The following is a 14,105-nucleotide window of genomic DNA, read 5'->3' as shown; positions in this document are numbered from 1 at the left end:
TCTTACCGAGTGAGTCTGTATCTATTCTTTATTCGAGAGTGAGTCTGTATTTATTGTTTATTACTGAGGGAGTCTGTATCTATTGTTCATTACTGAGTGAGTCTGTATCTATTGTTTATTACTAAGTGAGTCTGTATCTATTGTTCATTCCAGAGTGAGTCTGTATCTATTGTTCATTACTGAGTGAGTCTGTATCTATTGTTTATTACTGAGTGAGTCTGTATTTATTGTTCATTACTGAGTGAGTCTGTATCTATTGTTCATTACTGAGTGAGCCTGTATCTATTGCTTATTACTGAGTGAGTCTGTATCTATTGTTTATTACTGAGTGAGTCAGTATCTATTCTTCATTACTGAGGGAGTCTGTATCTATTGTTCATTACTGAGTGAGTCTGTATCTACTGTTTATCACAGAGTGAGTCTGTATGCATTGTTTATTACTGAGTGAGTCAGTATCTATTGTTTATTACTCAGTGAGTCAGTATCTATTGTTCATTACTGAGTGAGTCAGTATATATTGTTCATTACTGAGTGAGTCTGTATCTATTGTTCATTACTGAGTGAGTCTGTATCTACTGTTTATCACAGAGTGAGTCTGTATGTATTGTTTATTACTGAGTGAGTCTGTATCTATTGTTCATTACTAAGTGAGTCTGTATCTATTGTTTATTTCTGAGTGAGTCTGTATCTATTGTTCATTACTGAGTGAGTCTGTATCTATTGTTTATTACTGAGTGAGTCTGTATCTATTGTTTATTACTAAGTGAGTCTGTATCTATTGTTTATCTCAGAGTGAGTCTGTATCTATTGTTTATTACTAAGTGAGTCTGTATTTTTGTTTATTACTGAGGGAGTCTGTATCTATTGTTTATTCCTGAGTGAGTCTGTATCTATTTATTACTGAGTAAGTCAGTATCTATTGTTCATTACTGAGTGAGTCTGTATCTATTGTTCATTACTGAGTGAGTCTGTATCTATTGTTTATCACAGAGTGAGTCTGTATCTCTTGTTTATTACTGAGTGAGTCTGTATCTATTGTTTATTCCTGAGTGAGTCTGTATCTATTGTTCATTACTGAGTGAGTCTGTACCTATTGTTCATTACTGAGTGAGTCTGTATCTATTGTTCATTAATGAGTGAGTCTGTATCTATTGTTTATCACAGAGTGAGTCTGTATCTCTTGTTTATTACTGAGTGAGTCTGTATCTCTTGTTTATTCCAGAGTGAGTCTGTATCTATTGTTCATTACTGAGTGAGTCTGTATCTATTGTTCATTACTGAGTGAGTCTCTATCTATTGCTTATTACTGATTGAGTCTGTATCTATTGTTTATTACTGAGTGAGTCAGTATTTATTGTTCATTACTGAGTGAGTCTGTATCTACTGTTTATTCCAGAGTGAGTCTGTATCTATTGCTTATTACTGAGGGAGTCTGTATCTATTGTTCATTACTGGTGAGTCTGTATCTATTGTTTATTACTGAGTGAGTCTGTATCTATTGCTTATTACTGAGGGAGTCTGTATCTATTGTTCATTACTGAGTGAGTCTGTATGTATTGTTTATTACTAAGTGAGTCTGTATTTATTGTTTATTACTGAGTGAGTCTGTATCTGTTGTTTATTACTGAGTGAGTCTGTATCTATTGTTCATTACTAAGTGAGTCTGTATCTGTTGTTCATTACTGAGTGAGTCTGTATCTATTGTTCATTACTAAGTGAGTCTGTATCTGTTGTTTATTACTGAGTGAGTCTGTATCTATTGTTCATTACTGAGTGAGTCTGTATCTATTGTTCATTACTGAGCGAGTCTGTATCTATTGTTCATTACTGACTGAGTGTGTATCTATTGTTTATTACTGAGTGAGTCTATATCTATTGTTTATTCCTGAGTGACTCTGTATCTGTTGTTTATTCCTGAGTGAGTCTGTATCTGTTGTTTATTACTGAGTGAGTCTGTATCTATTGTTCATTATTGAGCGAGTCTGTATCTATTGTTCATTACTGAGTGAGTCTGCATCTATTGTTTATTACTGAGTGAGACTGTATCTCTTGTTTATTCCTGAGTGAGTCTGTATCTATTGTTTATTACTGAGCGAGTCTGTATTTATTGTTTATTACTGAGTGAGTCTGTATCTATTGTTTATTCCAGAGTGAGTCTGTATCTATTGTTCATTACTGAGTGAGTCTGTATCTATTGTTTATTACTAAGTGAGTCTGTATCTATTGTTTATTACTAAGTGAGTCTGTATCTATTGTTTATCTCGGAGTGAGTCTGTATGTATTGTTTATTACTAAGTGAGTCTGTATCTATTGTTTATTACTACGTGAGTCTGTATCTATTGTTTATCTCAGAGTGAGTCTGTATGTATTGTTTATTACTATGTGAGTCTGTATCTATTGTTTATTACTGAGTGAGTCTGTATCTATTGTTCATTACTAAGTGAGTCTGTATGTATTGTTTATTACTAAGTGAGTCTGGATCTATTGTTTATTACTGAGTGAGTCTGTATCTATTGTTCATTACTGAGTGAGTCTGTATCTATTGTTTATTACTGAGTGAGTCTGTATCTACTGTTTATTCCAGAGTGAGTCTGTATTTATAGTTTATCACACAGTGAGTCTGAATCTATTGTTCATTACCAAGTGAGCCTGTATCTATTGTTTATTACTGAGTGAGTCTGTATCTATTGTTTATTCTTGAGTGAGTCTGTATCTATTGTTCATTATTGAGTGAGTCTGTATCTATTGTTCATTACTGAGTGAGTCTGTATCTATTGTTTATTCTTGAGTGAGTCTGTATCTATTGTTTATTCCAGAGTGAGTCTGTATTTATTGTTTATTACTGAGGGAGTCTGTATCTATTGTTCATTACTGAGTGAGTCCGTATGTATTGTTTATTACTGAGTGAGTCTGTATGTATTATTTATTACTGAGGGAGTCTGTATTTTTTGTTCATTACTGAGTGAGTCTCTATCTATTGTTTATACTAAGTGAGTCTGTATCTATTGTTTGTTACTGAGTGAGTCTGTATCTATTGTTTATTACTCAGTGAGTCTGTATCTATTGTTTATTACTGAGTGTGTCTGTATCTATTGTTTATTACTGAGTGTGTCTGTATCTATTGTTTATCACAGAGTGAGTCTGTATCTATTGTTCATTTCTGAGTGAGTCTGTATCTATTGATTATTACTGAGGGAGTCTGTATCTATTGTTTCTTACTGAGTGAGTCTGTATCTATTGTTTATTACTGAGTGAGTCTGTATCTATTGTTTATTCCAGAGTGAATCTGTATTTATTATTAATTACTGAGTGAGTCTGTATCTATTGTTTATTCCTGAGTGAGTCTGTATCTATTGTTCATTACTGAGCGAGTCTGTATCTATTGTTTATCTCAGAGTGAGTCTGTATGTATTGTTTATTACTGAGGGAGTCTGTATCTATTGTTTATTACTGAGTGAGTCTGTATGTATTGTTTCTTACTTAATGAGTCTGTATCTATTCTTTATTCCAGAGTGAGTCTGTATTTATTGTTTATTACTGAGGGAGTCAGTATCTATTGTTCATTACTGAGTGAGTCTGCATCTATTGTTCATTACTGACTGAGTCTGTATGTATTGTTTATTACTGAGTGAGTCTGTATCTATTGTTCATTACTGAGTGAGTCTGTATCTATTGTTTATTCCTGAGTGAGTCTGTATGTATTGTTTCTTACGAGTGACTCTGTATCTATTGTTTATTACTGAGGGAGTCTGTATGTATTGTTTATTACTGAGTGAGTCTGTATCTATTGTTTATTCCTGAGTGAGTCTGTATCTATTGTTTATTCCTGAGTGAGTCTGTATGTATTGTTTCTTACCGAGTGAGTCTGTATCTATTCTTTATTCCAGAGTGAGTCTGTATTTATTGTTTATTACTGAGTGAGTCTGTATCTACTGTTTATCACAGAGTGAGTCTGTATCTATTGTTCATTACTGAGTGAGTCTGTATCTATTTTTTATTACTGAGTGAGTCTGTTTCTATTGTTCATTACTGAGTGAGTCTGTATCTATTGTTCATTACTGAGTGAGTCTGTATCTATTGTTCATTACTGAGTGAGTCTGTATCTATTGTTCATTACTGAGTGAGTCTGTATCTATTGTTCATTACTGAGTGAGTCTGTATCTATTGCTTATTACTGAGTGAGTCTGTATCTATTGTTTATTACTGAGTGAGTCAGTATCTATTCTTCATTACTGAGGGAGTCTGTATCTATTGTTCATTACTGAGTGAGTCTGTATCTACTGTTTATCACAGAGTGAGTCTGTATGTATTGTTTATTACTGAGTGAGTCAGTATCTATTGTTTATTACTCAGTGAGTCAGTATCTATTGTTCATTACTGAGTGAGTCAGTATCTATTGTTCATTACTGAGTGAGTCTGTATCTATTGTTCATTACTGAGTGAGTCTGTATCTACTGTTTATCACAGAGTGAGTCTGTATGTATTGTTTATTACTGAGTGAGTCTGTATCTATTGTTCATTACTAAGTGAGTCTGTATCTATTGTTTATTTCTGAGTGAGTCTGTATCTATTGTTCATTACTGAGTGAGTCTGTATCTATTGTTATTACTGAGTGAGTCTGTATCTATTGTTTATTACTAAGTGAGTCTGTATCTATTGTTTATCTCAGAGTGAGTCTGTATCTATTGTTTATTACTAAGTGAGTCTGTATTTTTGTTTATTACTGAGGGAGTCTGTATCTATTGTTTATTCCTGAGTGAGTCTGTATCTATTTATTACTGAGTAAGTCAGTATCTATTGTTCATTACTGAGTGAGTCTGTATCTATTGTTCATTACTGAGTGAGTCTGTATCTATTGTTTATCACAGAGTGAGTCTGTATCTCTTGTTTATTACTGAGTGAGTCTGTATCTATTGTTTATTCCTGAGTGAGTCTGTATCTATTGTTCATTACTGAGTGAGTCTGTATCTATTGTTCATTACTGAGTGAGTCTGTATCTATTGTTCATTACTGAGTGAGTCTGTATCTATTGTTTATCACAGAGTGAGTCTGTATCTCTTGTTTATTACTGAGTGAGTCTGTATCTCTTGTTTATTCCAGAGTGAGTCTGTATCTATTGTTCATTACTCAGTGAGTCTGTATCTATTGTTCATTACTGAGTGAGTCTCTATCTATTGCTTATTACTGAGTGAGTCTGTATCTATTGTTTATTACTGAGTGAGTCAGTATTTATTGTTCATTACTGAGTGAGTCTGTATCTACTGTTTATTCCAGAGTGAGTCTGTATCTATTGCTTATTACTGAGGGAGTCTGTATCTATTGTTCATTACTGGTGAGTCTGTATCTATTGTTTATTACTGAGTGAGTCTGTATATATTGCTTATTACTGAGGGAGTCTGTATCTATTGTTCATTACTGAGTGAGTCTGTATGTATTGTTTATTACTAAGTGAGTCTGTATTTATTGTTTATTACTGAGTGAGTCTGTATCTGTTGTTTATTACTGAGTGAGTCTGTATCTATTGTTCATTACTAAGTGAGTCTGTATCTGTTGTTCATTACTGAGTGAGTCTGTATCTATTGTTCATTACTAAGTGAGTCTGTATCTGTTGTTTATTACTGAGTGAGTCTGTATCTATTGTTCATTACTGAGTGAGTCTGTATCTATTGTTCATTACTGAGCGAGTCTGTATCTATTGTTCATTACTGACTGAGTGTGTATCTATTGTTTATTACTGAGTGAGTCTATATCTATTGTTTATTCCTGAGTGACTCTGTATCTGTTGTTTATTCCTGAGTGAGTCTGTATCTGTTGTTTATTACTGAGTGAGTCTGTATCTATTGTTCATTATTGAGCGAGTCTGTATCTATTGTTCATTACTGAGTGAGTCTGCATCTATTGTTTATTACTGAGTGAGTCTGTATCTCTTGTTTATTCCTGAGTGAGTCTGTATCTATTGTTTATTACTGAGCGAGTCTGTATTTATTGTTTATTACTGAGTGAGTCTGTATCTATTGTTTATTCCAGAGTGAGTCTGTATCTATTGTTCATTACTGAGTGAGTCTGTATCTATTGTTTATTACTGAGTGAGTCTGTTTCTATTGTTTATTACTAAGTGAGTTTGTATCTATTGTTTATCTCGGAGTGAGTCTGTATGTATTGTTTATTACTAAGTGAGTCTGTATCTATTGTTTATTACTACGTGAGTCTGTATCTATTGTTTATCTCAGAGTGAGTCTGTATGTATTGTTTATTACTATGTGAGTCTGTATCTATTGTTTATTACTGAGTGAGTCTGTATCTATTGTTCATTACTGAGTGAGTCTGTATGTATTGTTTATTACTAAGTGAGTCTGGATCTATTGTTTATTACTGAGTGAGTCTGTATCTATTGTTCATTACTGAGTGAGTCTGTATCTATTGTTTATTACTGAGTGAGTCTGTATCTACTGTTTATTCCAGAGTGAGTCTGTATTTATAGTTTATCACACAGTGAGTCTGAATCTATTGTTCATTACCAAGTGAGCCTGTATCTATTGTTTATTACTGAGTGAGTCTGTATCTATTGTTTATTCTTGAGTGAGTCTGTATCTATTGTTCATTACTGAGTGAGTCTGTATCTATTGTTCATTACTGAGTGAGTCTGTATCTATTGTTTATTCTTGAGTGAGTCTGTATCTATTGTTTATTCCAGAGTGAGTCTGTATTTATTGTTTATTACTGAGGGAGTCTGTATCTATTGTTCATTACTGAGTGAGTCTGTATGTATTGTTTATTACTGAGTGAGTCTGTATGTATTATTTATTACTGAGCGAGTCTGTATTTTTTGTTCATTACTGAGTGAGTCTCTATCTATTGTTTATACTAAGTGAGTCTGTATCTATTGTTTGTTACTGAGTGAGTCTGTATCTATTGTTTATTACTCAGTGAGTCTGTATCTATTGTTTATTACTGAGTGTGTCTGTATCTATTGTTTATTACTGAGTGTGTCTGTATCTATTGTTTATCACAGAGTGAGTCTGTATCTATTGTTCATTTCTGAGTGAGTCTGTATCTATTGATTATTACTGAGGGAGTCTGTATCTATTGTTTCTTACTGAGTGAGTCTGTATCTATTGTTTATTACTGAGTGAGTCTGTATCTATTGTTTATTCCAGAGTGAATCTGTATTTATTATTAATTACTGAGTGAGTCTGTATCTATTGTTTATTCCTGAGTGAGTCTGTATCTATTGTTCATTACTGAGCGAGTCTGTATCTATTGTTTATCTCAGAGTGAGTCTGTATGTATTGTTTATTACTGAGGGAGTCTGTATCTATTGTTTATTACTGAGTGAGTCTGTATGTATTGTTTCTTACTTAATGAGTCTGTATCTATTCTTTATTCCAGAGTGAGTCTGTATTTATTGTTTATTACTGAGGGAGTCAGTATCTATTGTTCATTACTGAGTGAGTCTGCATCTATTGTTCATTACTGACTGAGTCTGTATGTATTGTTTATTACTGAGTGAGTCTGTATCTATTTTTCATTACTGAGTGAGTCTGTATCTATTGTTTATTCCTGAGTGAGTCTGTATGTATTGTTTCTTACGAGTGACTCTGTATCTATTGTTTATTACTGAGGGAGTCTGTATGTATTGTTTATTACTGAGTGAGTCTGTATCTATTGTTTATTCCTGAGTGAGTCTGTATCTATTGTTTATTCCTGAGTGAGTCTGTATGTATTGTTTCTTACCGAGTGAGTCTGTATCTATTCTTTATTCCAGAGTGAGTCTGTATTTATTGTTTATTACTGAGTGAGTCTGTATCTACTGTTTATCACAGAGTGAGTCTGTATCTATTGTTCATTACTGAGTGAGTCTGTATCTATTTTTTATTACTGAGTGAGTCTGTTTCTATTGTTCATTACTGAGTGAGTCTGTATCTATTGTTCATTACTGAGTGAGTCTGTATCTATTGTTCATTACTGAGTGAGTCTGTATCTATTGTTCATTACTGAGTGAGTCTGTATCTATTGTTCATTACTGAGTGAGTCTGTATCTATTGTTTATTTCTGAGTGAGTCTGTATCTATTGTTCATTACTGAGTGAGTCTGTATCTATTGTTCATTACTGAGTGAGTCTGTATCTATTGTTCATTACTGAGTGAGTCTGTATCTACTGTTTATCACAGAGTGAGTCTGTATGGATTGTTTTTTACTAAGTGAGTCTGTATCTATTGTTCATTATTGAGTGAGTCTGTATCTATTGTTCATTACTGAGTGAGTCTGTATCTATTGTTTATTACTGAGTGAGTCTGCATCTATTGTTCATTACTGAGTGCGTCAGTATCTATTGTTCATTACTGAGTGAGTCTGCCTCTATTGTTCATTACTGAGTGAGTCTGTATCTATTGTTCATTACTGAGTGAGTCTGCATCTATTGTTTATTACTGATTGAGTCTGTATCTCTTGTTTATTCCTGAGTGAGTCTGTATCTATTGTTTATTACTGAGCGAGTCTGTATTTATTGTTTATTACTAAGTGAGTCTGTATCTGTTGTTTATTACTGAGTGAGTCTGTATCTATTGTTCATTACTGAGCGAGTCTGTATCTATTGTTCATTACTGAGTGAGTCTGTATCTATTGTTTATTACTGAGTGTGTCTGTATCTATTGTTTATTCCTGAGTGAGTCCGGATCTGTTGTTTATTCCTGAGTGAGTCTGTATCTGTTGTTTGTTACTGAGTGAGTCTGTATCTATTGTTCATTACTGAGCGAGTCTGTATCTATTGTTCATTACTGAGTGAGTCTGCATCTGTTGTTTATTACTGAGTGAGTCTGTATCTCTTGTTTATTCCTGAGTGAGTCTGTATCTATTGTTTATTACTGAGCGAGTCTGTATTTATTGTTTATTACTGAGTGAGTCTGTATCTATTGTTTATTCCAGAGTGAGTCTGTATCTATTGTTCATTACTGAGTGAGTCTGTATCTATTGTTTATTACTGAGTGAGTCTGTATCTATTGTTTATTACTAAGTGAGTCTGTATCTATTGTTTATCTCGGAGTGAGTCTGTATGTATTGTTTATTACTAAGTGAGTCTGTATCTATTGTTTATTACTACGTGAGTCTGTATCTATTGTTTATCTCAGAGTGAGTCTGTATGTATTGTTTATTACTATGTGAGTCTGTATCTATTGTTTATTACTGAGTGAGTCTGTATCTATTGTTCATTACTGCGTGAGTCTGTATGTATTATTTATTACTAAGTGAGTCTGGATCTATTGTTTATTACTGAGTGAGTCTGTATCTATTGTTTATTACTGAGTGAGTCTGTATCTATTGTTCATTCCAGAGTGAGTCTGTATTTATTATTTATTACTGAGGGAGTCTGTATCTATTGTTTATTACTGAGTGAGTCTGTATCTCTTGTTTATTCTTGAGTGAGGCTGTATCTATTGTTTATTACTGAGTGAGTCTGTATCTATTGTTTATTCTTGAGTGAGTCTGTATCTATTGTTCATTCCAGAGTGAGTCTGTATTTATTATTTATTACTGAGGGAGTCTGTATCTATTGTTCATTACTGAGTGAGTCTGTATGTATTGTTTCTTACTTAGTGAGTCTGTATCTATTCTTTATTCCAGAGTGAGTCTGTATGTATTGTTTATTACTGAGGGAGTCTGTATCTATTGTTCACTACTGAGTGAGTCTGTATCTATTGTTCATTACTAAATGAATCTGTATCAATTTTTTATTACTGAGTGAGTCTGTATCTATTGTTTATTACTGAGTGAGTCTGTATCTATTGTTCATTACTGACTGAGTCTGTATCTATTGTTTATTACTGAGTGAGTCTGTATGTATTGTTTCTTACCGAGTGAGTCTGTATCTATTCTTTATTCGAGAGTGAGTCTGTATTTATTGTTTATTACTGAGGGAGTCTGTATCTATTGTTCATTACTGAGTGAGTCTGTATCTATTGTTTATTACTAAGTGAGTCTGTATCTATTGTTCATTCCAGAGTGAGTCTGTATCTATTGTTCATTACTGAGTGAGTCTGTATCTATTGTTTATTACTGAGTGAGTCTGTATTTATTGTTTATTACTGAGTGAGTCTGTATCTACTGTTTATCACAGAGTGAGTCTGTATCTATTGTTCATTACTGAGTGAGTCTGTATCTATTTTTTATTACTGAGTGAGTCTGTTTCTATTGTTCATTACTGAGTGAGTCTGTATCTATTGTTCATTACTGAGTGAGTCTGTATCTATTGTTCATTACTGAGTGAGTCTGTATCTATTGTTCATTACTGAGTGAGTCTGTATCTATTGTTCATTACTGAGTGAGTCTGTATCTATTGTTTATTTCTGAGTGAGTCTGTATCTATTGTTCATTACTGAGTGAGTCTGTATCTATTGTTCATTACTGAGTGAGTCTGTATCTATTGTTCATTACTGAGTGAGTCTGTATCTACTGTTTATCACAGAGTGAGTCTGTATGGATTGTTTTTTACTAAGTGAGTCTGTATCTATTGTTCATTATTGAGTGAGTCTGTATCTATTGTTCATTACTGAGTGAGTCTGTATCTATTGTTTATTACTGAGTGAGTCTGCATCTATTGTTCATTACTGAGTGCGTCAGTATCTATTGTTCATTACTGAGTGAGTCTGCCTCTATTGTTCATTACTGAGTGAGTCTGTATCTATTGTTCATTACTGAGTGAGTCTGCATCTATTGTTTATTACTGATTGAGTCTGTATCTCTTGTTTATTCCTGAGTGAGTCTGTATCTATTGTTTATTACTGAGCGAGTCTGTATTTATTGTTTATTACTAAGTGAGTCTGTATCTGTTGTTTATTACTGAGTGAGTCTGTATCTATTGTTCATTACTGAGCGAGTCTGTATCTATTGTTCATTACTGAGTGAGTCTGTATCTATTGTTTATTACTGAGTGTGTCTGTATCTATTGTTTATTCCTGAGTGAGTCCGGATCTGTTGTTTATTCCTGAGTGAGTCTGTATCTGTTGTTTGTTACTGAGTGAGTCTGTATCTATTGTTCATTACTGAGCGAGTCTGTATCTATTGTTCATTACTGAGTGAGTCTGCATCTGTTGTTTATTACTGAGTGAGTCTGTATCTCTTGTTTATTCCTGAGTGAGTCTGTATCTATTGTTTATTACTGAGCGAGTCTGTATTTATTGTTTATTACTGAGTGAGTCTGTATCTATTGTTTATTCCAGAGTGAGTCTGTATCTATTGTTCATTACTGAGTGAGTCTGTATCTATTGTTTATTACTGAGTGAGTCTGTATCTATTGTTTATTACTAAGTGAGTCTGTATCTATTGTTTATCTCGGAGTGAGTCTGTATGTATTGTTTATTACTAAGTGAGTCTGTATCTATTGTTTATTACTACGTGAGTCTGTATCTATTGTTTATCTCAGAGTGAGTCTGTATGTATTGTTTATTACTATGTGAGTCTGTATCTATTGTTTATTACTGAGTGAGTCTGTATCTATTGTTCATTACTGCGTGAGTCTGTATGTATTATTTATTACTAAGTGAGTCTGGATCTATTGTTTATTACTGAGTGAGTCTGTATCTATTGTTTATTACTGAGTGAGTCTGTATCTATTGTTCATTCCAGAGTGAGTCTGTATTTATTATTTATTACTGAGGGAGTCTGTATCTATTGTTTATTACTGAGTGAGTCTGTATCTATTGTTTATTCTTGAGTGAGGCTGTATCTATTGTTTATTACTGAGTGAGTCTGTATCTATTGTTTATTCTTGAGTGAGTCTGTATCTATTGTTCATTCCAGAGTGAGTCTGTATTTATTATTTATTACTGAGGGAGTCTGTATCTATTGTTCATTACTGAGTGAGTCTGTATGTATTGTTTCTTACTTAGTGAGTCTGTATCTATTCTTTATTCCAGAGTGAGTCTGTATGTATTGTTTATTACTGAGGGAGTCTGTATCTATTGTTCACTACTGAGTGAGTCTGTATCTATTGTTCATTACTAAATGAATCTGTATCAATTTTTTATTACTGAGTGAGTCTGTATCTATTGTTTATTACTGAGTGAGTCTGTATCTATTGTTCATTACTGACTGAGTCTGTATCTATTGTTTATTACTGAGTGAGTCTGTATGTATTGTTTCTTACCGAGTGAGTCTGTATCTATTCTTTATTCGAGAGTGAGTCTGTATTTATTGTTTATTACTGAGGGAGTCTGTATCTATTGTTCATTACTGAGTGAGTCTGTATCTATTGTTTATTACTAAGTGAGTCTGTATCTATTGTTCATTCCAGAGTGAGTCTGTATCTATTGTTCATTACTGAGTGAGTCTGTATCTATTGTTTATTACTGAGTGAGTCTGTATTTATTGTTCATTACTGAGTGAGTCTGTATCTATTGTTCATTACTGAGTGAGTCTGTATCTATTGCTTATTACTGAGTGAGTCTGTATCTATTGTTTATTACTGAGTGAGTCAGTATCTATTCTTCATTACTGAGTGAGTCTGTATCTATTGTTCATTACTGAGTGAGTCTGTATCTACTGTTTATCACAGAGTGAGTCTGTATGTATTGTTTATTACTGAGTGAGTCAGTATCTATTGTTTATTACTCAGTGAGTCAGTATCTATTGTTCATTACTGAGTGAGTCAGTATCTATTGTTCATTACTGAGTGAGTCTGTATCTATTGTTCATTACTGAGTGAGTCTGTATCTACTGTTTATCACAGAGTGAGTCTGTATGTATTGTTTATTACTGAGTGAGTCTGTATCTATTGTTCATTACTAAGTGAGTCTGTATCTATTGTTTATTTCTGAGTGAGTCTGTATCTATTGTTCATTACTGAGTGAGTCTGTATCTATTGTTTATTACTGAGTGAGTCTGTATCTATTGTTTATTACTAAGTGAGTCTGTATCTATTGTTTATCTCAGAGTGAGTCTGTATCTATTGTTTATTACTAAGTGAGTCTGTATTTTTGTTTATTACTGAGGGAGTCTGTATCTATTGTTTATTCCTGAGTGAGTCTGTATCTATTTATTACTGAGTAAGTCAGTATCTATTGTTCATTACTGAGTGAGTCTGTATCTATTGTTCATTACTGAGTGAGTCTGTATCTATTGTTTATCACAGAGTGAGTCTGTATCTCTTGTTTATTACTGAGTGAGTCTGTATCTATTGTTTATTCCTGAGTGAGTCTGTATCTATTGTTCATTACTGAGTGAGTCTGTATCTATTGTTCATTACTGAGTGAGTCTGTATCTATTGTTCATTACTGAGTGAGTCTGTATCTATTGTTTATCACAGAGTGAGTCTGTATCTCTTGTTTATTACTGAGTGAGTCTGTATCTCTTGTTTATTCCAGAGTGAGTCTGTATCTATTGTTCATTACTCAGTGAGTCTGTATCTATTGTTCATTACTGAGTGAGTCTCTATCTATTGCTTATTACTGAGTGAGTCTGTATCTGTTGTTTATTACTGAGTGAGTCAGTATTTATTGTTCATTACTGAGTGAGTCTGTATCTACTGTTTATTCCAGAGTGAGTCTGTATCTATTGCTTATTACTGAGGGAGTCTGTATCTATTGTTCATTACTGGTGAGTCTGTATCTATTGTTTATTACTGAGTGAGTCTGTATCTATTGCTTATTACTGAGGGAGTCTGTATCTATTGTTCATTACTGAGTGAGTCTGTATGTATTGTTTATTACTAAGTGAGTCTGTATTTATTGTTTATTACTGAGTGAGTCTGTATCTGTTGTTTATTACTGAGTGAGTCTGTATCTATTGTTCATTACTAAGTGAGTCTGTATCTGTTGTTCATTACTGAGTGAGTCTGTATCTATTGTTCATTACTGAGTGAGTCTGTATCTATTGTTCATTACTGAGTGAGTCTGTATCTATTGTTCATTACTGAGTGAGTCTGTATCTATTGTTTATTTCTGAGTGAGTCTGTATCTATTGTTCATTACTGAGTGAGTCTGTATCTATTGTTCATTACTGAGTGAGTCTGTATCTATTGTTCATTACTGAGTGAGTCTGTATCTACTGTTTATCACAGAGTGAGTCTGTATGGATTGTTTTTTACTAAGTGAGTCTGTATCTATTGTTCA

This window comes from Scyliorhinus torazame, chromosome 17, assembly GCF_047496885.1.
Source record: "Scyliorhinus torazame isolate Kashiwa2021f chromosome 17, sScyTor2.1, whole genome shotgun sequence".
Classification (NCBI taxonomy): Eukaryota; Metazoa; Chordata; class Chondrichthyes; order Carcharhiniformes; family Scyliorhinidae; genus Scyliorhinus; species Scyliorhinus torazame.
Note: the sequence above shows the minus strand (reverse complement) of the source record.